A 24,909-nucleotide genomic window follows, 5' to 3' on the forward strand; every position below is an offset into this window, starting at 1 on the left:
TCCAGAATTTTTTTTGAACGTTTCATACCCATGAGCACAGGAGGCCGTGTCAAGGTCAGCTCCGATCATTACACAAAGCACCTTTTGGGTCCCGTCAACACTCTAGTCAGTCTCAGGCAGATAAGCGAATCAGAAAAGAACCTAACCATCAAGCTGTTGCACAAAGGTTTGCTACCTTGCTTTGCTGCAGAGGGTGACAGTGCGCCTGACCGACTCGTGAGCTCTACCATAGATTTAACGTTCGCAGCTTGTGGGACATGCGTGTTTGAGTTAGCTGAGGATGATGACACCACAGGCTCCCACACTGAACCTTGAGCGCCTGACTGAGGGCTCGTACCAATGCGCAGTCCTTGACAATAGAGAGATCATGCAGGCTCTACGGATAGTGTTCCGTGACCTGCTCGACACGGACACCGTACTAAGTGTCACAGAGCTATACGTTCCTGAACTGCTGGTGCAGCTGCCCTACGCCAGTAATCTTAACTTGATTCCGAACAGTGTCAAGAACGCAATAGAGAGCGGAGACAGATGGTTCGTCAAGGAGCACGGGGACGGGTTGTACCTCGAACAGAATGAACCTCCCTTCGCGTACCTTGGCACTCTGGCGCACAGCCTTCACAGTAGCATCAGGGGTAGCGTAACTAGGTATTGCGCTAGAACCATCACCAAGTCCCTTCATGGCCCAGACAGTGAGTTTGACCCATGGTGCAACACGCTCTGGGGTTGTAACGAGGACCAGGATCTGTTAGGACTCGATGATAGTTTACGCATGGCAATCAAAGTCGCCAGCGAGGAAACCTATTACAATTCAGATGACCTTGAAGAACACAATCCCTCAGCTGGGACCTCTGAGCCCGGTTCGCTTTCACCTGAACTTCACTCGCAGTCTAGTGAAGATAAGGCACCTGGGGTACCCGAACGAGAAGATGACATCAACTATCTTCGGTTATGCAAAGGGCTACTGGTGGAGAATGTAGATACGCTTGGGTTTCACAAAGGCCACAAATTCCTAACTGTGACACGATTGAGCCCCAAATTGGACACCAAGCAACCTGTTTCAGCTACTGTAATGAAAAGACCTTGCATGGGAAACATCGCCTCCACTGTGTACATGAAGATGAAGGGCAGCGTGGACGTGAGCACGTCTCATCACCTATGGTACACTCATAGAGGCACTGTGGGTCCTCTTCATGTACTCGAAGAGTGACTCTGTACCAACATCAACCGGGGCCAGTCTCTACTGCCAATGCATCTCTGGCCGTGATGGTACACCTAGCAGTGAAAAGTTTCAGCCTCGAAACTGCCACTGTCACGTTGCTTGGAGTCTGCAATGACATAAATGCAATGAACAAGGGTGCGTGCTATCAAGAGTCCCAATTTATACCCATCACGGCAATTGTAGGAGGCCTGTTTGGAGTCAGTATGGAGGTAAATGTCAACGGCTTCAACTATTATATCACGAACCAACACTACCGTAGCCTATGGGCTCCCGGTTCCATCTGCTACAATAGTGGCATCTGGTACGTGATGGTCAAGGGTCTGAACGTACCCGTGACGATACCCCATGAGCCGCATACAGCTGACTGTTATCACAAGGGCACATTAGAGGCCTACTTCAGGCTGAACAATCTTAAATTCACGCCTCGCTGGAAGCACCGCCTTCCACAGGTGATGAGCGTGAGGCTCGGGTTTATTCCTTAAATTTAAAACCGCTCTTCACCGACCCAGGATGGAGTGGGGCCAAACAGGTTTTGCACCTCGTTTCCCTCCTTCAGGGAACAGTAATTATAGTGTTAGGTTCTAATTTTTCAGAGTAAGTAACTCACGGACACTAGAGAAGCTTAACCAAGTTAAATTCTTCCCAAAGGGTCATTACCGCCATAGTTCAGACAAAAACATGTTCTCACCATCACAAGTATATATACCACACTTTGGACACTCCTCCTTCTCTCCAATACTTACATCTTCTGGGTCGACAGGAAGAGGGTAACAGGACACTAAACCCTTGTTACTCCTTTCAGGGGATCTGACCTGACCTCAACCCCTCCTTCGCCTAATCCACAGATGTCCATCCGCTTCCCTTATAGCAATCCTGTGATCTCCTCCCGTCCACCCAGCACATTCCACAGCCACTCTGTCTTTCAAAAGATCTCACTCCTTTATATACTCTGCGTCTGATCTATCATGTCTTTAATATCTCAATGTTCAAAGTTTAGCCCGAATCCAGTCATAGAGTTACACTCCCTACACTCCCTTTTAGTCGGTCAACTTGAGTAAAACATACTATGGGAAAATACAATCATTCCCCATGCCGACCCAAACGGATACTAAATGAAACAGCCCCTGGCAGACCACCCATACCTTACTTGGCAAGATTTGTCAATTTATTAATTGTATTTTGTTTGAAACACTCCTGTCAATGTTGAGTAAGGACACACACCCAATTACGCATAGAAGTAGGACTAGTCTACCTGTTCTTAGCGCAAATGTAGGCCTATAAATGTGCCCATTTGGTGATGTCTGATAGTATTTCTGATTGTCTTAACGCACCACCACTAATGAGTTGTGGAGCTTCTCAAAGTAATGCTTTATTCACCTCAAACAGCAAATAAACTAAGTCTAATCAAAAACAATTGCAAATGAGAATAGTTCCTCAAAGTATTTGAAAAATATTTCCAGCTCTCGCCCTTTCGATAACCACTCAGCACGAAAGGGAAAAACGTAATGCGCTGATCCAGTGGAAATGTCAAAATACCTGATTACTTCTTATCCCTTTCACAAATAGCCTACAGCTGTGTCGGTCGAGAACTCACTGGCAGGGGAAACTGAGGGCCCAGAATATTTTATACAATGTTGCAAGCTTGCTATCTCGAGTTTTGGGCCGACCCAGTAGATAGTTGATCCAATGTTTCCAGTTCGTTGCAGACAGGCGTTGTGTAGCCAATGAGTTGTATATGATATTTATTTATCAGGATATTTTATACATGCAGGCTGCAATGTTAGCATTTTTGAGCTTTATGTAGGTTATTTTTTTAAAACTTAGCAAGGGCAATAAACATGTTTCTTTATCATTTTCATTTAAATAGAATGTAGATTAACCACTGAGAATTATGTTGAGATAAAGACTATAATAATTATTATTACTAATATAAATTAAATTAAACTGTTCCAATAAAATGTGAATATGAAAATCTTAACTGGCACCAGATCAGTAGAAATGATCAGATAACTTGGCACCAATTGGAAAAGGTTGCTGACTGCTGGTGTAGCCTATTACCAGAAACTATAGGAGCATAACGACTGCTGGTGTAGCCTATTACCAGAAACTATAGGAGCATAACGACTGCTGGTGTAGCCTATTACCATAAACTATAGGAGCATAACGACTGCTGGTGTAGCCTATTACCAGAAACTATAGGAGCATAACAACTGCTGGTGTAGCCTATTACCATAAACTATAGGAGCATGACGACTGCTGGTGTAGCCTATTACCAGAAACTATAGGAGCATAACGAATGCTGGTGTAGCCTATTACCATAAACTATAGGAGCATGACGACTGCTGGTGTAGTCTATTACCAGAAACTATAGGAGCATTGAAGAATTGAATAAACCACATTTTTGGCTATGATAAAAGATATGCCTCTGGGGTCAAAATGATCCATGTCAGAAGTATGGTTCAATGCAAATATGTAGTGGGGTGTAAAGTTTGTTTTAAATGCTCACTCATTAAACACGAATCAATCAACACATGATTCTCTTTGAACGATTTAATATAATATTACACTTTTCTGGAATAAATGAGAAATTAACCTTTGGTTCCTCAACTGCATTGCTCACTCCAGTCAGCAGATGGCGATGTGTGTCTTTTAGGTTCAGGCGACGCTGCCAGTATGACGTATAATCTAGTGGACGGGACGCTCCTTCAACAACAACAGCTAGTCAGACACCTCGGTAGCTTTCTAGCAAACATAGCTACAACATTCACGATCTTTACACTGTGTTGGTGTATATTAGTCGCTGTGTATTAAACACTCTTCTGTCATATGTACTTGTTGGCCCATTTGATTATATATTTACGTTGTTTGTCAGCTAGCTGGTTTGCTAAGTTAACTTAGAACTAGGCTAGTCGCTAATGCTAGCTAGCTAACATCCCCGACCATGATTTCACTAAGCTACTCTCCTTCTGATAAAGAAGAGGTATGCTGGACGGAGAAAGAAGCTCTTGTGAAAGAGGAGGAGGAAGAGGAGGCTGTTACAATACAAAAACAAGTAGAGGGTGAAGCTGTTACCGTGAAAGAAGAAGGGAAAGACGTTACAGTGAAAGAAGAGGAAGATGCGTTCAGAGTGAAAGAGGCGGCTGTTACAGTAAAAGAAGAGGAGGATGCCGTTTTTGGAGTGAAAAAGGAGGAGGAGGGGGAGATGACTGTCACATTGAAAGAGGAGAAGGAAGAAGAGGAGGTTGGAGATCTGTTCAACACCAGTAAGTACCGTCTCTACAGTCTTTGAACCAATATGCAGTAAAGCGGTTGTACACTTTAATGTTGTTCTGTAGGAATGGCTGAAGCTTCACTATAACTTGTAGAACATCAAGAGTGGACCGTCAACAAAACGTTAACAATTGATCAAACGCATCCAATGACAATGCCTGAAATATTGTAGTCCTCAATATTTCCTATTAGATTAGCCCAATATGTAGTCTTAGAGGGGCAATCAGTAGTATCACTTAAAGTTAAAGTTTTAAGTATCACTTAAAATCACTTAAAGTGACTCATAGATAATTAACAAGAGAGTAGCAGCACTGTGAAAGAGGGGTCTTCTACACTGCCCACAATGCACTATTTCTCAACATCATATGGAGGATCTACTCTGTGCAACCGAGTTTGTATGCTAGCTTGGTAGCTAGCGAAAGCGTGCAAACGTTAGCCACACCTCATGCTTTCATGCACTTTGTGGTTGTGTTATCTATTGGGAACCCGTTAGCAGGGTAGGCTCTGGTGCCTTCTTCCCAAGGGCTCAAAATGAAAGAGAAAATCATACCTGCTTGCTCCTTTTATTCGGTGTATATACCGAGTAAAAAAAAGCTTATATTTTGGGTTCTGATGGTGTACGACAGTTTAACATTTATAGGCATTTATAACTCTACCTACATGTACATATTACCTCAACTATCCGGTGTCACCGTACATTGACTCTGTACCGGTACTCCCTGTATATAGCCTCATTACTAACCGGTGCCCCGCACATAGACTCTGTACTGGTTCTCCCTGTATATAGCCTCGCTATTGTTATTTTACTGCTGCTGTATAATTATTTGTTACTTTTATTTTGTATTTTTTTACTAAACACTTATTTTTCTTGACTTATTTTTGGTTAAGGGCTTGTAAGTAAGTCTGTAGCCTTGAATGTTAGCCAATGTGTTACTATGGTTACTGTTGTTCCATGTTGTGAATGTTATCCAACGTGTTACTATGGTTACTGTGGTTCCATGTGAAGCTTTGAGCACCGAGATTTCTTAGATATATATTGACAATTATTTTTACTCCATTACATTAAACCTACCTCGAATCCATGCCATTAAACATACCTAGATTCCATTACATTAAACATACCTAGATTCCATGCCATTAAAGATACCTAGATTCCATGCCATTAAACATACCTAGATTCCATTACATTAAAGGCAAAACATACATAGATTCCATTACATTAAAGGCAAAACATACATAGATTCCATTGCATTAAAGGCAAAACATACATAGATTCCATTGCATTAAAGGCAAAACGTACATAGATTCCATTACATTAAAGGCAAAACGTACCTAGATTCCATTACATTAAAGGCAAAACGTACCTAGATTCCATTACATTAAAGGCAAAACGTACCTAGATTCCATTACATTAAAGGCAAAACGTACCTAGATTCCATTACATTAAAGGCAAAACGTACCTAGATTCCATTACATTAAAGGCAAAATGTACCTAGATTCCATTACATTGAAGGCAAAATATACCTAGATTCCATTACATTAAAGGCAAAACATACCTAGATTCCATTACATTAAACATACCTAGATTAAATTACATTAAAGGTGAAACATACCTATATTCAATTACAAAACATACCTAGATTCAATTACATTGATGAATTGGTTTGGAACCTTTGCTTTAAACCCTTCTCAAAGTTGGTTCCTTGACATCTTTGTAAAAAAAAAAACACGGTTTGTCATAAAACACATTTTTAAAATATTTGTTTAAATATAACCTTTATTTAACTAGGCAAGTCAGTTAAAAACAAATTCTTATAGGCGGACTGCCTAACCCGGACGACACTTTGCCAATTGTGCACCGCCCTATGGGACTCCCAATCACGGCCCGGTTGTTATAGCCTGGTTCAAATCCAGGCTGTGTCTGTAGTGACGCCTCGAGCACTGAGATGCATTGTTTTAGACCGCTGCGCCACTCGGGAACCCCAAATTCATGTTCTAGTGCTGTCCCCAACTAAAATAAATATTGGTCAACCAAGAGTCATCTGTTTTTTCTACCAATCGCCCCATGTGTTTTTATAAAATCAACTATATGTACATAACTTGTCTGATGCTTTAAGCACGCTGTTTGATTAAATAATTACAGTTACACAAATTACTAGAGGGAGCCAGTCATCAATATAACCTAACCAGAAGAAGAAAATTATACAAATCTAAAAGTAACTTTTATTGCCAACTATGTAAAAATAGCCTACATAAAGCCAAAAATTAAAACATTGCAGGTAGAAAATATCAGGATAAAAAATAAATATCCTATAAATCACATTGGCTATACGAACTTGAAACATTCTATCAACTGGGTCGGCCAAAACTCGCAATAGCAAGCTTGCGACATTGTCTAAAATATTCTGGGCCCTCAGTTTCCTCTTCCAGTGAGTTCGGGACAGACGCAGCTTTAGGCTAATTTTGCAGAGGATAAGAAGTCATCTTAAATACGGGATCTTGTTGTCAGACAGTTTTTTGTATTCAGATCTCTGAAATGCACTTGAACTACCTATCATTTAGTGTCTCCTTATGTTACGCTGGGAAAACAGTTTTCATGGGCATAGAAATCCTACATAATTTCAGTTTGCTAAATCCAATGGTTTTAACTGAGAGTCATCTGAAGTTGATTGACAACAGCCAAATGGATACTGTCATTAACGTGATTCTTCAGAAATGTCACATCATTCTTAATACTGTAGTTGTTTAGTTACAGTCACATGTTCAACTATCATCAGCTGATTCAAGAAATCACTTTCTGAATCGGTGTCAAATGACAAACATCACAACATATTTGTTGTTTGGTGACCTTATGGGTCCTACAGTAGGTCTGTTATTATTAGGTGACGTTATGGGTCCTATAGTAGATCTATGTTATTGTTAGGTGATTTTATGGGTCCTACAGTAGATCTGTGTTATTGTTAGGTGATGTTATGGGTCCTACAGTAGATCTATGTTATTGTTAGGTGATGTTATGGGTCCTACAGTAGGTCTATATTATTGTTAGGTGAAGTTATGTGCCAATTTGGCAAACACTTACAAACCCTCATTGTCAGGGTGATGGCAAAGCTAGCCAAAGTACATGTTACTTGTTGAAGTGTTTTTTAAAGTTTAAAGCAGATGATTTGCGACAATAACACAAACATATTAAGCAGGAGATTCAAGCAAGCTTTACAATTATAATCCAATGTAATGTAAAATGCACTCATAAGCAACCTGGAAATGGAGGTTACTCCCCTGAGTTTTCCCCCACGTTGGTGAACTAGTGAATAGACAGAGCTTAATTCTTAGGGCTAGGCCCCTTTTTTCTCCACTTCCTGTCTGAATGACATGCCCAAAGTAAACTGCCTGTTGCTCAGGCCCTTGAAGCCAGGATATGTATTTAATTGGTACCATTGGAAAGAAAACACTTTGAAGTTTGTAGAAATGTAAAAAAAATAATGTAGGAGAATAACCCAATAGATATGGTAGGATAAAATCTAAAGAAAAACCAAACAGATTTATTTTTGAGAGAGACTTAGAATTGCAAGAGAAAGGGCATACTGAATATTAGCTCCCAGGATGTAGTTCCTATGGCTTCACAGGGTGTCAGCAGTCTTTGTTCAAGGTTTCAGGCTTGTAACTTCCAAAACGAATAAGAAATATCAGTTTTAGTTCAGGGACACAGTCATGGAAATTCGTGTTTGCACACGCGACATGAAGACAGGACGCACCTGCTAAAATCGGTTTCCTAATTGAACATACTTCTTTCCGTAAGAAATATTAAAGTTTGATTACATTTAGAGTATCTGAGGAGTAAATAGAAACATATTTTGACTTGTTGAAACCAAGTTTAGTGGTATCTTTTTGGATTCCTTTGTCTGCATGTTGAACAAGTGGATTACTCAACAATTTTTTACAGACAGATTATTTCACTTATAATTCACTGTATCACAATTCCAGTGGGTCAGAAGTTTACATACACTAAGTTGATTGTGCCTTTAAACAGCTTGGAAAATTCCAGAAAATGGTGTCATGGCTTTAGAATCTTCTGATAGGCTAATTGACATCATTTGAGTCAATTGGAGGTGTACCTGGGGATGTATTTCATGGTCTACCTTCAAACTCAGTGACTCTCTGCTTGACATCATGGGAAAATCTAAAGAAATCAGCCAAGACCTCAGAAAACAATTGTAGACCTCCACAAGTCTGGTTCATCCTTGGGAGCAATGTCCAAGTGCCTGAGGGTACCACGTTCAACTGTACAAACTATAGTTCGCAAATATAAACACCATGGGACCACGCAGCCATCATACCGCTCAGGATGGAGACGCGTTCTGTCTCCTAAAGATGAACGTACTTTGGTTTCGAAAAGTGCAAATCAATCCCAGAACAACAGCAAAGGACCTTGTGAAGATGCTGGAGGAAACAAGTACAAAAGTATCTATATCCACAGTAAAACAAGTCCTATTTCGACGTAACCTGAATGGCCGCTCAGCAAGGAAGAAGCCATTGCTCCAAAAGCGCCATAAAAAAGCCAGACTACGGTTTGCAACTGCACATGGGGACAAAGATCGTTCTTTGTGGAGAAATGTCCTCTGGTCTGATGAAACAAAAACAGAACTGCTTGGCCATAATGACCATTGTTATGTTTGGAGGGAAAAGGGGGAAGGAAGGAAAAGTATATGGATATATTGAAGCAACACCTCAAGACATCAGTCAGCAAGTTAAAGCTTGTTCGCAAATGGGTTTTCCAAATGGACAATGACCGCAACCATACTTCCATAAGATGAGGCAAAATGGCTTAAGGACAACAAAGTCAAGGTATTGGAGTGGCCATCACAAAGCCCTGACCTCAATCTTATAGAAAATGTGTGGGCAGAACTGAAAAGGCGTGTGTGAGCAAGGAGGCCTTCAAACCTGACTCAGTTACACCAGCTCTGTCAGGAGGAATGGGCCAAAATACACCCAACTTATTGTGGCAGGGTGTATAGTGTGAAAGGCCGAAACACCCTAGGAACCAAAGGTACACTACTGATGATGCGAACCCCAAATTTCACCACCACGCTCACTGTTCATTAATTCTTGGAAGTGCTTGCACAAAGGATAGTAACATCTCATCCTGTGTTCTTGGAATCTGAATATCTGGACTTGTCCAGTGACTGCTGAGAAAGATCAGCTGACAACAGGGGAAAGTCCTTGTGGCGGCACGGAGAGACGGCTGACCGGAGGGAATAGACCCCACTGGGACAGTCATGGGGTAGCTTCCCATTTCTGTAGTTTCCCATGCTTCGCAGTATGTTGGAAACACCCGCTTTAGCTACAGAAAGTCAACATACGAGAATACCCCTAGAGTCTGCGAGAGCGGGGGCGGAAGATGACTCATCGGCTGACAACATGGTAACGACTGGACTGGAAACGACTACGAGTAATGAGAGCACAGCACAAGAGAACACCACAGCAACTGTCACAAGTTCTGCTGCAACAGTGGGCCACAAACAGATGCAGGTATGTGTCTGTGGTTGGAGGAAAGTTACATCACACCATGGGTTGAGGATCCACCAGGGGAAGAAGGGGTGTTTGGATAAAGAGAGACAGAGAACTCGCATTGATTACTTTCTGCGAAAGCGATCAAATCAGTCGAATGAAGCACAGCAACTGGACGTAAACCATAGTTTGCAGTGCATCAGTACCACTGTCATGGAGGACGTAAACTCAAGCACCGAAGTAACAACTGAGGTGGAACCAACAACAGGAGTGGAACTCACCCAGCCTCCCAGACCTGCAGTCGAGAGGAGACTGCCAGGGCACAGACCGTATGTGAAGTGGCCTGGCGCCAGTGACAAGAAGTTGTGGGAAACAGTGAATACTGACCTTACCTTGACCCTCGAGAAACTTCGAGGCACAGTGGAGAAGAAGTTGGAGAGGATGGGGGACATCATCTATGAGTACGGGACAGAAAGATTTGGAGTGGAAGAGGCAAAAGGCGGGAGAAAGGTTCCAACCCCACCAGTTTCCAGGAGGCAACAAGAAATCAAGTGCCTCGTTCAAGAAAGGCGGCAGCTTAAGAAACAGTGGAAGAAGGCCTCGGAAGTGGAAAAGGAGGGCATAGAGGCACTTCAGGCTGACATCAAAACCCGGTTGGCATCCCTCCGTAGAGCAGAGAACCTACGGAAATGCAGAAGGAAGAAAGAGCAAACTAGAACTCGATTCTATAAAGATCCCTTCAAGTTCCTTAAGTCTCTTCACAAAGGAAAAAAGTGGAGCTCTAAAAACAACAAAGAAAGACCTAGAGGAGCACCTGAGAACAACAAACTTTGACTCAAAGCGACATGAACATCTGGCCATCCCATCAGATATCCCACCCATTGAACCCCCGGAACATCATATTGAGACCAGCCCTCCGACATGGAAAGAGGTGGAAAACACAGTTCGACGGGCAAGAACAGCATCAGCCCCGGGGCCAAATGGAGTCCCGTACAAAGTGTATAAGAACGCACCAGACGTCCTGAGGTTCCTCTGGAGGCTTATGAGAACAGCTTGGCAGAAGAAGATAATACCCAACGTGTGGCGTAGGGCAGGCGGGGTCCTGATCCCTAAGGAGAAGGATGCAGTGAACATCAGCCAATTCCGCCCAATCTCCTTACTGAATGTCGAGGGTAAAATCTTCTTTAGGGTCATTGCCCAGAGGATGGCCGAGTACCTGCAGAGGAATGTGTACGTCGATACATCTGTACAGAAGGCAGGAATATCAGGGTTCTCTGGCTGCTTGGAACATTTTGCTGGTTGCTGGTGGACAGCGAGTCGACTCTGGTTTCCGCCTCCCTCCACTCAGAGCCTACATGGACGACATTACAACATTGACCACCACTGTCCCATGCACCAGGAGACTGCTCAGAAAACTCGAGGAGAACATCAGCTGGGCCCGTATGAAGATTAAACCATCCAAGTCACGCAGCATCTCGATTGTGAAGGGAGTACTCTCTGACCTGAAATTCTTCATCGGAGATGACCAAATCCCAACAGTGTCTGAGCAGCCGGTAAAAAGCCTTGGAAGGTGGTATGATGCAAGCCTGAAGGACAAAGACCAGGTGCAACAGCTGTGCAAAGACATCAGTAGTAGCCTACAGTCCATCGACAACACCCAGCTACCTGGAAAGTTAAAGGCCTGGTGTCTGCAGTTTGGTCTCCTACCCCGGGTGTTGTGGCCCTTAGCACTGTATGAGGTTCCAATCTCAACAGTGGAGAAGATGGAAAGAGGAGTCACAGGCTACTTAAAGAAGTGGCTCGGAGTTCCACGATGCCTTACCACCATAGGCCTCTATGGAGATGGTGTCCTCAAGCTGCCCCTCACCAGTCTAACAGAGGAATTCAAGTGTGCAAAAACCAGGCTCCAGATGACACTGAATGAATCTCGAGACCCAGTGGTGAGCAACAACGTGCCGACCTTGGCAACTGGGCGAAAATGGAGGCCAGGAAAAGTAGTCCAGGAGGCAACAGCAGCCCTCAGACATGCTGACATTGTGGGTCATGTTCAGCAAGGGAGAGGAGGCCTTGGGCTAACTAGCCGTGCTGCTTGGAGTAAGGCCACTGCACCCGAGCGGCGGAAGATGGTAGTGCAGGAAGTACGTCATCAGGAGGAGGCTGCAAGGTGGGCCAAGGCAGTCTCTCTTGCCAAACAGGGACAGTGGAACCAGGAACCAAAGGTACACTACTGATGATGCGCTCCCCAAATTTCACCACCACGCTCACTGTTCATTAACTCTTGGAAGTGCTTGCACAAAGGATAGTAACATCTCATCCTGTGTTCTTGGAATCTGGGAAGCTTGTGGAAGGCTACATGAAATGTTTGACCGAAGTTAAACAGTTTAAAGGCCATGCTACCAAATACTAATTGAGTGTATGTAAACTTCTGACCCACTGGGAATGTGATGAAAGAAATAAAAGCTGAAATAAATAATTCTCTCTGCTATTATTCTGACATTTCTTATTCTTAAAATAAAGTGGTGACCCTAACTGATCTAAAACAGATCATTTTTACTAGGATAAATATCAGGAATTGTCAAAAAACCTTGTTTAAATGTTTTGGGCTAAGGTGTATGTAAACTTCCGACTTCAACTGTATATGTACCTAAATGTTTAATATCCATCATTTTTATGATTATAAATTTGAATTGTGCGCCCTCCAGTTTCACTGGAAGTTGTCACGCTAACGGGATCCCTAGGCTTAAGAATGTGAGTTCAAATAGACTGAAGAAGTTCATGTGAGTTTCCTTGAGTAGCATCCTGATCGTGCGCTGTAATATTCAGAATACATTGTGAAAAACAAATCTTTGCTCACCATTTTTGCTCCAGGCAGATATGCTACATCCAAACTAGCGGTTTCCTCGTTAGCATGGAGGAGTTTCTGCAAAGAAATTGCGTGTGCATCACCCTCGTGGCGCAATTTCAGCAAACACAGAAAGAGTCCTATATTGGAAAACAAAAGTAATTTGGCACACTGCTTAGGATTTTAACAACTTTAATAACTTTTTCCTAGCCTACAATAATCAATGTTACTGCTAATGTGAAAACGAGATGAAAATATGACTGTTCTTTCTCATTTTAAGACATTTTGTTAAATAATTGTAACATTCATTACAGACGGTCAATTGTTGTACAACGTAATGGCTAATGCTGTCGGCATCACCTTTTACAGTGGATTTCTGCTGTTGTGGGCCTTTAACCGCCTGTCTGACTTTGTTGTCCACACAGGAGAGAGACGTGACTATTGTGGATCCTCTGGGGAGCCTCAACAACCTCATGATGCTGAAAAGGCAAAGAAGAGTCTCTCCACATTAGAACACCTCAAGAAACACCAGCAGAGATCCAAAGGGAAGAGAACTCACTGCTGCTCTGATTGTGGGAAGAGATTCACCTCATCAGGCATTACAATGCACCAGAGAATCCACACAGGAGAGAAACCTTTTGGTTGTACTCAATGTGGGAAGAGTTTTACTCAGTCAACCAGCCTGATATCACACCAGAGAACACACACAGGGGAGAAATCGTATAGTTGTACTCAATGTGGGAAGAGTTTTACTCAGTCAACCAGCCTGATATCACACCAGAGAACACACACAGGAGTTAAACCCTATAGCTGTGCTCATTGTGGGAAGAGATTCACCTCCTTAAAAGTCGTTAAAGTGCATCAGAAAATCCATACAGGAGAGAAACCTTTTAGCTGCTCTGACTGTGGAAAGAGTTTTCTTCTCTCAGGACAATTAAAATCACACCAGAGAACACACACAGGAGAGAAACCCTGTAGCTGTGATGAATGTGGGAAGAGTTACACGACATTTAACAATCTGTTGGTACACCAGAGAACACACACAGGAGAGAAACCTTTTTGCTGTGGTCAATGTGGGAAGAGTTTTACTCAGCCACATACCCTGAAATCACACCAGAGAACACACACAGGAGAGAAATCTTATAGCTGTAGTCAATGTGGGAAGAGTTTTTCTTGGCCACACACCCTGATATCACACCAGAGAACACACACAGGACAGAAACCTTATAGCTGTGATCAATGTGGGAAGCATTTTACTCAGTCAAGCCACTTGATAGCACACCAGAGAACACACACAGGAGAGAAACCTCATAGCTGTGCTCAATGTGGGAAGAATTTTACTACATCTAGCCAGCTAACTACTCACCAGAGAACCCACACAGGAAATAATCCTTATAGCTGTACTCAATGTGGGAAAAGCTTTACTCAGTCAAGCCACCTGATATCACACCAGAGAACACATACAGGAGAGAAACCTTTTAGCTGTGATCAATGTGACAAGAGATACTCTGATAAAAGATATCTGATTAAACATCAGAAAATACATGCATGAAGGAGTTTTTTCATTATATCAAACATTGTAAAAGGAGTATTTGGTTGCTGATTGTCTCAAGGGTGGGCAGTTAAAACGTTTTGTGTTTTGCTTTTAGTCAGTGCATCACAATTTATTTTGACTGCAAGTTTTTCCGTATTGGAGATGAGTTTTGTTTGGGCTCAAAAGAAGAGTTGGTTACACTTAGAGTTGAAACAAAATGTAGCAAGCTTTTTTTTTCTCATTATTTGGGCAGTCAAAAGATTATCAGGCGTTCAAGAAGCTAAAGTGAGTTTTAGTAAGACGTGAGTTCTAGAAGCAAGTGAGTTTTAGTAAGACGAGAGTTCTAGAAGCAAGTGAGTTTTAGGAAGATGAGAGTTCTAGAAGCTAGTGGAGTTTTTTTGCTAAATTTGTTTTAAGATTCTTTAGAAAGAAAAAGGTGAGAAATAATACTATTGTATATTATTATTTGGAAATACATGTTTTTTTCTTGTTTTTAATTGTTGACAGCCAGTAGACACCATGTTAATATTGTAGAAGGTGAAGCATTGTAGTTGATTATAATGTGAAATGGAAGTTGTTTTCTGTTGGTGGTGCGCATACTTTTCCAACAAAAATATAGGATATATTTGTTGTTGTCTTAAAGGGGGAAGGTGTTACTGGCTTTGGTTTTTCCATTTATGTTTTGAGGTTAGACTTTGAGGTTGTTAGCACGTCTAGGTCGTTAGCACGTAGGGCGCACTGATTGGTGTCACCTCGTTAGTCAGTATGTGTTACACCAGTTCTTTTGTTGGCTGTTACTGTTTACTCTGTTTACAGCCAGTAGACACTGTTTTATTTGCTTCCTGTCTTTAAGTTTGTTGTGGTTGTTTTTCTTTTGTAAGCATTCTTCTTGGGCAGGTTTAGTGGATCTTTGGTTTTGATTAATGTTTTGGTGGGCTTTTAAAATGTAATATTCAAGGGGCACTGACATTTGAGCAATCTTATTTCAGATGCACCTGTGCTGGCTTTCCATCCAGATGGGAAGGTGTTTCACCTGAGCTGGTCCAGCTTCTATTTAAGAGTGTCTGGCCCAGTGATCCAGTTGTTTATGTCCCAGTTGTTGTTACGAGTCAACTTTCAGTGGACACTGAGAGCAAAACTGCAACATTATGTTATAATACTTTTATTGCATCAAATGGTTGTTTTATGTAACAGAATAGAGGGTTCTTAGAACTATTATCTGTGTGTTCTACTGAGGATGGGCCTCTGGGAGATGACACTGACAGGATATTTACAATGTCTTTTGGGTGATAAAACCTAAAGAGACCGCATTCCAGAGCATGAGTTAATGTTTCTGTTTTATATGGTACCAGGGAGAGATGACCTCAGGGCCAGACCCTGGTCTCTACACAAAGAGTACTGTTTTTACTGCAGATACTGTCTGCTGAGAATTATAAGTATCTTTCATACAAATCTTAACCTTGTGACCCGTTCTATACATCTGTTGTTGGTCATGTAGGTTGAAAGGGGTGTATCTTGGCTATAAAAGACCTTTGTACTTTTGTCTCATGGCTCTCAATGAATCATCTGGGGGTGATTCATCGACCAGTCATCATTATTGTAGAGCACTCAATTGATTCACTTTTTATTTGTATGTTGTATTGACCTGCTCCCTTATTAAGTGAATAAAGATTTAGATTAACTCTGACTTGTGTGATAAGTTTTTCTTAGTCTCCTCATTTGATATGAAAGAAATTAACCACATTTGGGGATGTTAATCTTCACTTGGTGACTGCTCCTGGTGACCTGGGTAAATGGTGCACCAGGGATCCCTCAAACTTGGGATCTCAGGGAGACCACACTTTGGGAATGGAGCAGATGGACCCACCTTTCATCTGAGAGGCAGCGGGCCGAGTGGATACCACATCTCAAACCTAGTTTAAAAAAGGGGGTTAGCGAAACACGCCAAGTGTAGTTTTTTATATAAAAGTCTTGTAGGCTCTGAGTGTGTATTCCTGTGTGAGGGGGGGCACCTTGGTGGTGTAAACAGGGCCCAGTCAGTAGGCTCTGAGTGTGTATTCCTGTATTTTCCCAGGATGGGGGCAGTTGCGGTGTAAACAGGGCTCCAGTCAGTAGGCTCTGAGTGTGTATTCCTGTGTGAGGGGGTCACCTTGGAGGTGTAAACAGGGCCCAGTCAGTAGGCTCTGAGTGTGTTTTCTGTGTGGGGGCAGTCACCTGTAAAAGGCCCAGTCACAGGCTCTGAGCCATCTGCTGACTGGAGTTGGTTAAACAGGGCCAGTTGATGAAAATACTTTCAGACGTTGCTAAACCTAGCGACTGCCCCTAAAGGGGCACTGAATTGAGTGGGGTCACCTTGGACTGGGTTCTGTGTGAAACCCTGGTTAAACCATATTGGAAGAAGTACCTCATTCTGAGATGTATCTGAGAGACCCTCAGAAGTGGTGAATTCCAATTATTTTAAATGAGCTGGCCAGGTATGCCCTGGGTTTGGTCATTTAGCGTTAAATATCTAGAATCTGTGCAAACTGTGTTTACTAGTTATAACCATTTATGATATCGTAGAAGATAGTAAGGTGCATCTGTAATTGTTTTAAACCTATACCCCATTTTAGAAGTTGTCACGGTGCTGACTTTTGCCCAATACCTGCAGTAAATGTCCTCTGGCTGGGCAAGTACTTTTATCAATATACACTCTAAATAGTAAACGTTCCTAGAGGTTCTTCAAATTGACCCCTTATCATGGTTCCTCTAAGAACCTTTTGGAGTTCATTTTTTTAACTCCATGTCCTCCCTCCCTCCATTATAAAAACATATTTTAATAATAATAACAACAATATTGATTTAAATAATTGATTATTTAGTGGCACCACCAATATGAATTGATATTTACCAAACAATTTACCAAACAAAACACATTACAAAATTGCAACATTTTTGAAGACTATAATAAATATAATAAATAATACATTTACTTTGTATAGTACTTTTCAGCTGTACATTAAAAACTAGTATATAAATAATGAATTTTAAAGTTATATTATTGTCCACACAATGAAATATTACTTGCAGTACAATCACTTTAACCTACCAGGGTCCTTTCATTTTGTCAACACGTTTGCTCTCCAGATCGTTAATCTGGCCTAAGTTGTGTTTGCTTTCAAAAAGTCATTTGATTTTTGTCATATAAAAAAACATTATTACAAAATGGTTCTACAGTAAACTAACTAATTCAATAGACTTGATGCTAAATACAGATTGCAAAGCTTTAGTGTGTATATCGTATCCACAATATTGTTAAGTTTGCCATCTTTATATCAATTCTTAAATCACCCCAACTTCTCTTCTCCCCAGAGCACAGTCACTTAACTAAAAGTATTTTTTGACATTTTGGGGAAAATAAAAAAAATACAGCCGTAGCAGAGCCCCAAGTCCTATGGGGACGTCCTCGAGGGCGTGGATTTCAAGCTTTTATTAAGTCACTCTGTTTTTTGGTCTTATTTCCCCATCAAAGGCCCCCTGGGATTTCAGCAGAGTTTTTTCACGGTGAAATGGATTTTCTTACAGCAAATTGCAGTGAAGAGTGGTGAAATCTGTCAACAACTGTAAGAAATGATGAATAACGGTACATACAAAGAACATATGCTAAATGTTCTGCTGATTTCACTGTGTGACATGCCACCTACGTTTATGAAACAGATGATTGTGCAAGGCACCCCTTGTCACGGACAAAGGACTCAGTTCTCGGGTAAAGAGGTAGCTTAACCAGGCAGAATCAGATAGTGTCTCCAGTCCTAGTAAAGTAAAGCAATGATAACCTACACTTGCTAATTGTTCTAGTTAACAAAATACATTAGTGAAAGCAATTTGTATGAACTCCAGCAAATACCTCTTCTGCATTGTCCATCAGGGACTGTCAAAATTGATGATGCTCTATATACCTCAGGGGAGTCTCGCTCTGTAGTGCCTTGAATTCTCTTTTTGTCTACATCCATTCAATGGAGCTTGATTCATTTCTGAGAAGATCTGTAAACTGCATCATTTGATAGCTTTGTATGCTGCACAATGATAGCTCTGTTTGTACAATGATAGCTCTGTACTGTTACAATGATAGCTCTGTAAACTGCACTGATAGCTCTGTACTGCACAATGATAGCTCTGTACTCTTCTTGATAGCTCTTAAACTGCACAATGTAGCTCTGTAAACTGCAAAATGATAGCTCTGTAAGCTGCACAATGATAGCTCTGTAAACTGCACAATGATAGCTCTGTAAACTGCACAATGATAGCTCTATAAACTGCACAATGATAGCTCTGTAAACTGCACAATGATAGCTCTACACTGCACAAAAAAAATAAAGAACTCTAAACTAACACATCCTAGCTCTGAATGAATGATAGCTCTATTAAATACAATGATAGCTCTGTTCTGCACAATGATTTTCTGTAAACTTTTTTTGATAGTTGAATCAATCAAACAAAAATTAGCTCAATGCTGAAATCAAATTGATCAATTCATGGAGGTCTGGATTTGAGTCAAACTCAAAATTAAAGTGGAAAACCACATACAGGCTCTTCCAACTTTGATGTACTGTCCTTAAAACAAGTTAAAATGAGGCTCACAGAGTTGGCCTCCACGTGCCTGTATGACCTCCCTACAACGCCTGGTTTTTGCTCCTGATGTTGGCGGATGGGTCTCCTGAGTCTCATCTCCTCCTAGACCTGATTGACTAAACTACATCTGCCACTCCTGGACAATCCGTGGTTGGTGGATGTTAGGAGACATGATGTCCCAGATGTGCTGTTTGATTCAGGTCAGGGCACGGGCGGGCCTGTCCATAGCATCAATTTTTCCTCTTGCAGGAAAAATTTAAACATGTCTTGCATTGAGGAACCCAGGGCCAACTGCACCAGCATATGGTCTAGAAGGGGTCTGAGGATCTCATTCGGGACCTAATGTCAGTCAGGCTACCTTGGCGAGCACATTTTTGAGGGTGCCGGCCCCCCAAAGAAATGCCACCCAACACCATGACTTTGGCCAAACCAGTCATGCTGGAGAATGTTGCAGGCAGCAGAATGTTCTCCACGGCGTCTCCAGATTCTGTCACTGTTTGTTTTTGTCACATGTGACTCAGTGTGAACCTGTTTCATTTGTGGAAGTTAGCACAGGGCTGCCAGTGTTTTTGAATACTTATTTAAATTTGCCCCCTTTCTTGTGTTTAAAAATAAACCAAAGTCCTGCATTGGTGGGTTGTCTGTGATTTTGTTCCCACCTGTCCTTTTCTCATAATTTCATGAGAGATGTTTCTGATCCCGTTTGACTGCAGACACATGACATTTGTGGCCTGCTGGAGGTGATTTTATGTTTGGAAAAGCATCCTCCTTGCAAAATGAGAGGTAGTGTGACTGTGCTGGGTTGTTGCCAGTCCTAATACGTCTTTGATGTACTGGCCTGTTCCTGGTAGGAAAATCTATCCATGCTCTGGACACTACCTGACAGAGACAGCATACCTTCTTGCCACAGATCTTGACTGTCCATCCTGGATGATGTCCTCACTACCTGAGCCACTTGCTGTGGGTTTGACATTTTTTTTATTTATTTCACCTGGAAGTCTCCTTTTTGTCTCATGCTTCCATGGACTTGATTCACTTCTGAGAAAAATTTGACCAAAACATCAGCCAAAGATTTCAGTTTGAATTGACTGCTATGTGGTTAAATGTCACGTCAAATGCAGAACCCTACAACATATCTGGGGGTTCTTGATCCCAATTGCAATTGTCCATGTTCTGTCCTATAAGAATTTAGCAAAGGAAGAGAAAATGTGTCAAAGAATAGTCTTACAAGTGTAAAATATGAAACAGGCAGAAGTTGATTGACTTGAGTTATCACTGTGTTGCAAAAGTGCTTCGGCCTTTATTTTTATAAACCCAGTGTACATATATATATATAGTGTATATGAAATATTGAAAGATAAATGGCATCGACATACAATGTAATGTAAAATAGAAGAACATATTGGAGAAAGCACTAGCCAATACAGTACTGCCATACAGGCCTAACATCACATTTCAAGATATCGTTGTACACAAATTGTTCAATATTTTATCAGGCTGACTTGAAGGATTATACGCAACATTTTGCTGCGTGGCAATACTGTGTTTGGATTCTGAAGGGCCTTTATACAAAAGAGGTAGTCTAGACACTGTATTAATACCATTATGAATTTGAATCCCATCTACAGCTTCCATCTAATATATTAATTTCCCTCCATAAGGGGGAGTACATGTAACGTTTCCAAAATGGGATAGTATTGTCCATGTAACGTTTCCAAAATGGGATAGTATTGTCCATGTAACGTTTCCAAAATGGGATAGTATTGTTCATGTAACGTTATGCCCCCTTGTGAGTTAATAGTTTTGCATGCTGTAGCAGGCTATATAAAGAGGAAGACCTCCATTGATGATTCAGTTCGTTGTACATCTCGTCTGGACAGGTCACCGTCCTTAGTTAGTTAGTTAGTTAATTCATTCTCACAAAAGTGAGAACTGCTCTAGAGAAAACTTACGTTAATGAGATGTAAAGCCAGTTTGTTCAGTATGATATGTCTGGAGGTCAAAGGACTTAAAGACAGAATTTTGCCAGGTTCAATAGCCTTGTTTGTGCATTGTACAAAACTGAGAACATGGAGATTGGAAACTTACGGTTATGAGATGTAAAGCCATGTTGGCTTTATGGAAACGATATACAATACAATATATGGGAAAGAATATAGTTGAGGGAAATAATCCAAACCTAGTTGTGCCTAGTTAGGACATAACGTTATCTAGCTAGATAACGGTACTGTACTGTAGCTCATACAACTTCGACGGTCAAACCCGGCTTTCTATTATTTACGGTAATTAACTATAGGAACCTTATTGAAGATATTCACAGAAAACCATAATTGTCTTAGTTATTCATTATTAGTATGTTATATTATTATAATAATTATTTCTAGACATATTCAGAGCCAAACATCAACCCAACTTAACCTTTTTAACTTGTTGTCGCATCCAAACTTGTCACCATCGTTTTCAGTTGTAATTGCGAAGTTCCCGGAAAAAGTCCAGCAACAACGGAGGTTCCTCGATGAACCCACCTTCTAACAAGTTCTTTGAAGAACCTTTTGGGGCTGTTTTTCATTGACCAAGAACCCTACGGTTCTTAGGGGATCTGAGAACAACTCCAGTTGAACCCTTCATTTTTGGAGTTGTAATCGGATCTATTTACTCTCAGATTCAAAACATGATGATTAGCATCAACGAACTGACGTTGAACTGGGCAGTCAGCTGCTGCTGCTCCAATACAGTATGAGGTGAGACGGTGAACTGATGTTGAACTGGGCAGTCAGCTGCTGCTGCTCCAATACAGTATGAGGTGAGACGGTGAACTGATGTTGAATCATAATAATTAAGTTAATTAAAATTAATTAGTGAAACTGTTAAAAAAATAGTGTATGGCATATTAAATATATTAGGCTATTGTTATCATATAGAAACATCATGGAATATTGTACATCATATTAGCATCAACATACATTATTGTTTCATTCAATTTCACATTATATGGATATTTCATTTTTTCAAGTTCAGAAGTCAGAACCCATCACCTGCTATGTAAAAGAGACAGAAGAATGCACAATGGTCAATGCTATCTATCAGGGATCCTTGGGACATCCCTACCCTAAACCTACCGTAACCATTTAAATGTAAACTTCAACGGGCTAGTGACTTCCCAAGAATCTATCTCTACCTGAAAATACATGATCTAAGTGATTAATAGTTGGTATTCAGCAGTCATAAAGCCTTATTTCCTTTAATGAACTACTAAAATAGTGATTTTGTCAGACAGCAGCTCTACACTTTATTGACTGACTGATCCATTCATCCTTCCAACCCTCCTCAGCATTCCTCTCCTCTGAAGACCCAGTGAGGGTGGGGCTCAGTCAGAGAGCTGTTGAGGGACTGGTTATGAAGAACACTTCTACATACAGAGAGGTGAGAGGTCACAGATGGTTTAGATTGTAAATATTGATGTCCCCTTAGCGGTTCATCACGTAAGCAAAAGGTAATATGTTCCATCATCTTTGTTTATTTACATTAGTACAAATTGTCCACTGATATTGGTGTAATTTCTCACCCCTTTTGGCTGTATGAAAGTTAATTTTCCCTCAGACCCAAACATTTGTTCTTCGATATTATGAAGGTAATTTATGTAGAATTTACTTTTCCCCACATCTCTTTACATTGTTTATGCATATTTGGTGGCTTGACTGCGTCCAAGGCCCATCCTGTTAGATCTGAACCTAATGGAGCGATCAGATGACAGAAATCACATTTAGGTGCCAGGTGACATAAGCAGAGCTGTGGGAGACCATCTCAAGCCCCTGGTAGAGCCAGGGGTGGTGTTTACCTCTCCAGCACGCCTTCAGCAGGCTGGAAAAGTGGGATTGATCCATTTGTCTGATTTTCATACGAAGAGGGACCAGGAGTCTGATGATTGGTCAGTCATTGGGTTCATTTGTTGAAATCAAACCAAGCTTTATTTATACAGCACATTTCAGACATGGATGCAACACAATGGATTCACAGGAAAAAACAATGAAAATAAACAAAAATATTCAGTACACAAACATAAGAGTATAAAAAATATAAATATAATATAAAAACAGAATAATAACAAATGAAAGACTAATGAACATTAAGGAAATTCCATTGATTAAAATATTAATTGGATGCAACATCCAACCCAAAATATAAACTTGTTTTTTAGGAGGGGTTCTGAAAGACACAGGGGTGTCCACTGAAAGTTGACTAGTAACAACAACTGGGACATAAGACACCCACCATGAGACCCAATAAATCTGCCCAAGAAGAGGGAAACAAAAGAAAAACCCACACCAAACTTAAAGACAGGACGCAAACCAAAAAGGTGGTTAAAATAATTTATTACAATCAATACCATTCATACTATTACAAAATCATAATTCTCATTCATTCTTAATAAAATTCTATTTACAAAAACATCAAACAAAAACAAACCTCAGGGGAGCATCGTCCCTCCCCGTCATACCTAACCAATACCTAACCCTTTCCCTATCTCCCCTTCCCTAATCTATCCCCTTACCAAACTCACTCTAACACTCCCAGCCCTAAACCCCCTTTCCACCTCTCCCGTGCCGCATGCTTCCCCCACTTCCTCTCCTCCCTCTTCATCTTCCCCTCAAATCACCTTCCACCCTTCTCACTATCCCTTCCACCCCCAATCTCTCCCTGTCTTGACTAAATTCTGCCTGGCTTCCCACAGTCCCCTTTTAAAGAGACTCATGAGAAGCCAGAGCAGAAACCTGTCCCTATCCGTTCCCTTTGCTCTCCCTACGCCTCTCTCTAGCCTAGCCCATGTCAAAACAAAATCACTCCTAACCACACCTAGCATCACCCGTGCCCTAGCCCAGACTAGTCCGGCAAAGGCACAGTCCCAGAAGGCATGGCGCACAGTCTCCTCCCTGCCACAAGCAGATCTTGGACAGGTGGGGGATCGCACCAAACTATACCGGTACAAGATGGAAAGTACCGGCAAACGCTTATGAAGGCTCAACCAATTCAGGTCCTTGAGCCCGTTGTCCAGGCCCCGCGCCTGCACTCCCTCCCAGACCACTGACGAGATGCCCGCTACGGGCGCAGGACTCCCTGCCTGCCTGACCTCCTCGTACAGGTGCCTGTGGTCTAAACCTACTCGGGCAACTTCAACCTCGGGGTGCGCACGCAGCCACTTGGCCGCATGACCAAAGTGCCACGGCAGCTGTTCCGCCCGAGGACCCGTGTTAGACCACACCATTACGCTTCTCGCCTGATACGAGAAGAACACCCGCAGGAGGTAACCGGACGGGTGTATCACTGGCTGAGCAAGCTCCGCTAACAAGAAAGAAACAAAAATTGAGTCCAGCTTGAGGGGGAAATGTGGTACCCCCCTACCTCCCTCCCCGATGGGACAGATCATGCGTGCCCTGGCGACCCACTCGCACCTGCCACTCCACATAAACTGAAACACAAGCCTCACTAGAGGCCTCCTCAGACAAGCCGGCAATGGGTAGATATATGCCAAATACAAAAGAGACGGCAACACATCCACCTTTAGGACCAGGACTTTGCCCATAAAAGACAAATACCTAGCCTTCCACATTGCTAGCTTCCTCTGTACCACTGCGATACGCATGTTCCAGTTTAGCGTCGCTGAGCCGGAGGTCTCAAAATGAACCCCGAGAATCCTCAGGGCCCCTTCACAGAGAGATAACCCCCCAGGCACATCCGTTCTACCGCGCCATCTTCCGAAAAACTTGACGGAAGACTTTGCATGGTTCAGAACTGCTCCCGACGCTCGGGTGAAATCCCCAAAGATGGCAAGGGACCTTGTCAGGCACGAGTCCTTGCACAACAGCAAGGAAGTGTCGTCGGCGTACTGCGTCATCTTAACACGCAGCCCACCACTTCCAGGGATCAACA

At 41.9% G+C, this 24,909-nt stretch overlaps 1 pseudogene; it reads left to right on the forward strand.

The window, feature by feature from the left end:
* The first annotated feature begins 4,384 nt into the window (after positions 1-4,384).
* LOC112254089 lies at positions 4,385-14,555 on the forward strand (annotated as a pseudogene).
* The last annotated feature ends 10,354 nt before the right edge of the window (positions 14,556-24,909 follow it).

This window comes from Oncorhynchus tshawytscha, linkage group LG07 (genome assembly GCF_018296145.1).
Source record: "Oncorhynchus tshawytscha isolate Ot180627B linkage group LG07, Otsh_v2.0, whole genome shotgun sequence".
Lineage (NCBI taxonomy): Eukaryota > Metazoa > Chordata > Actinopteri > Salmoniformes > Salmonidae > Oncorhynchus > Oncorhynchus tshawytscha.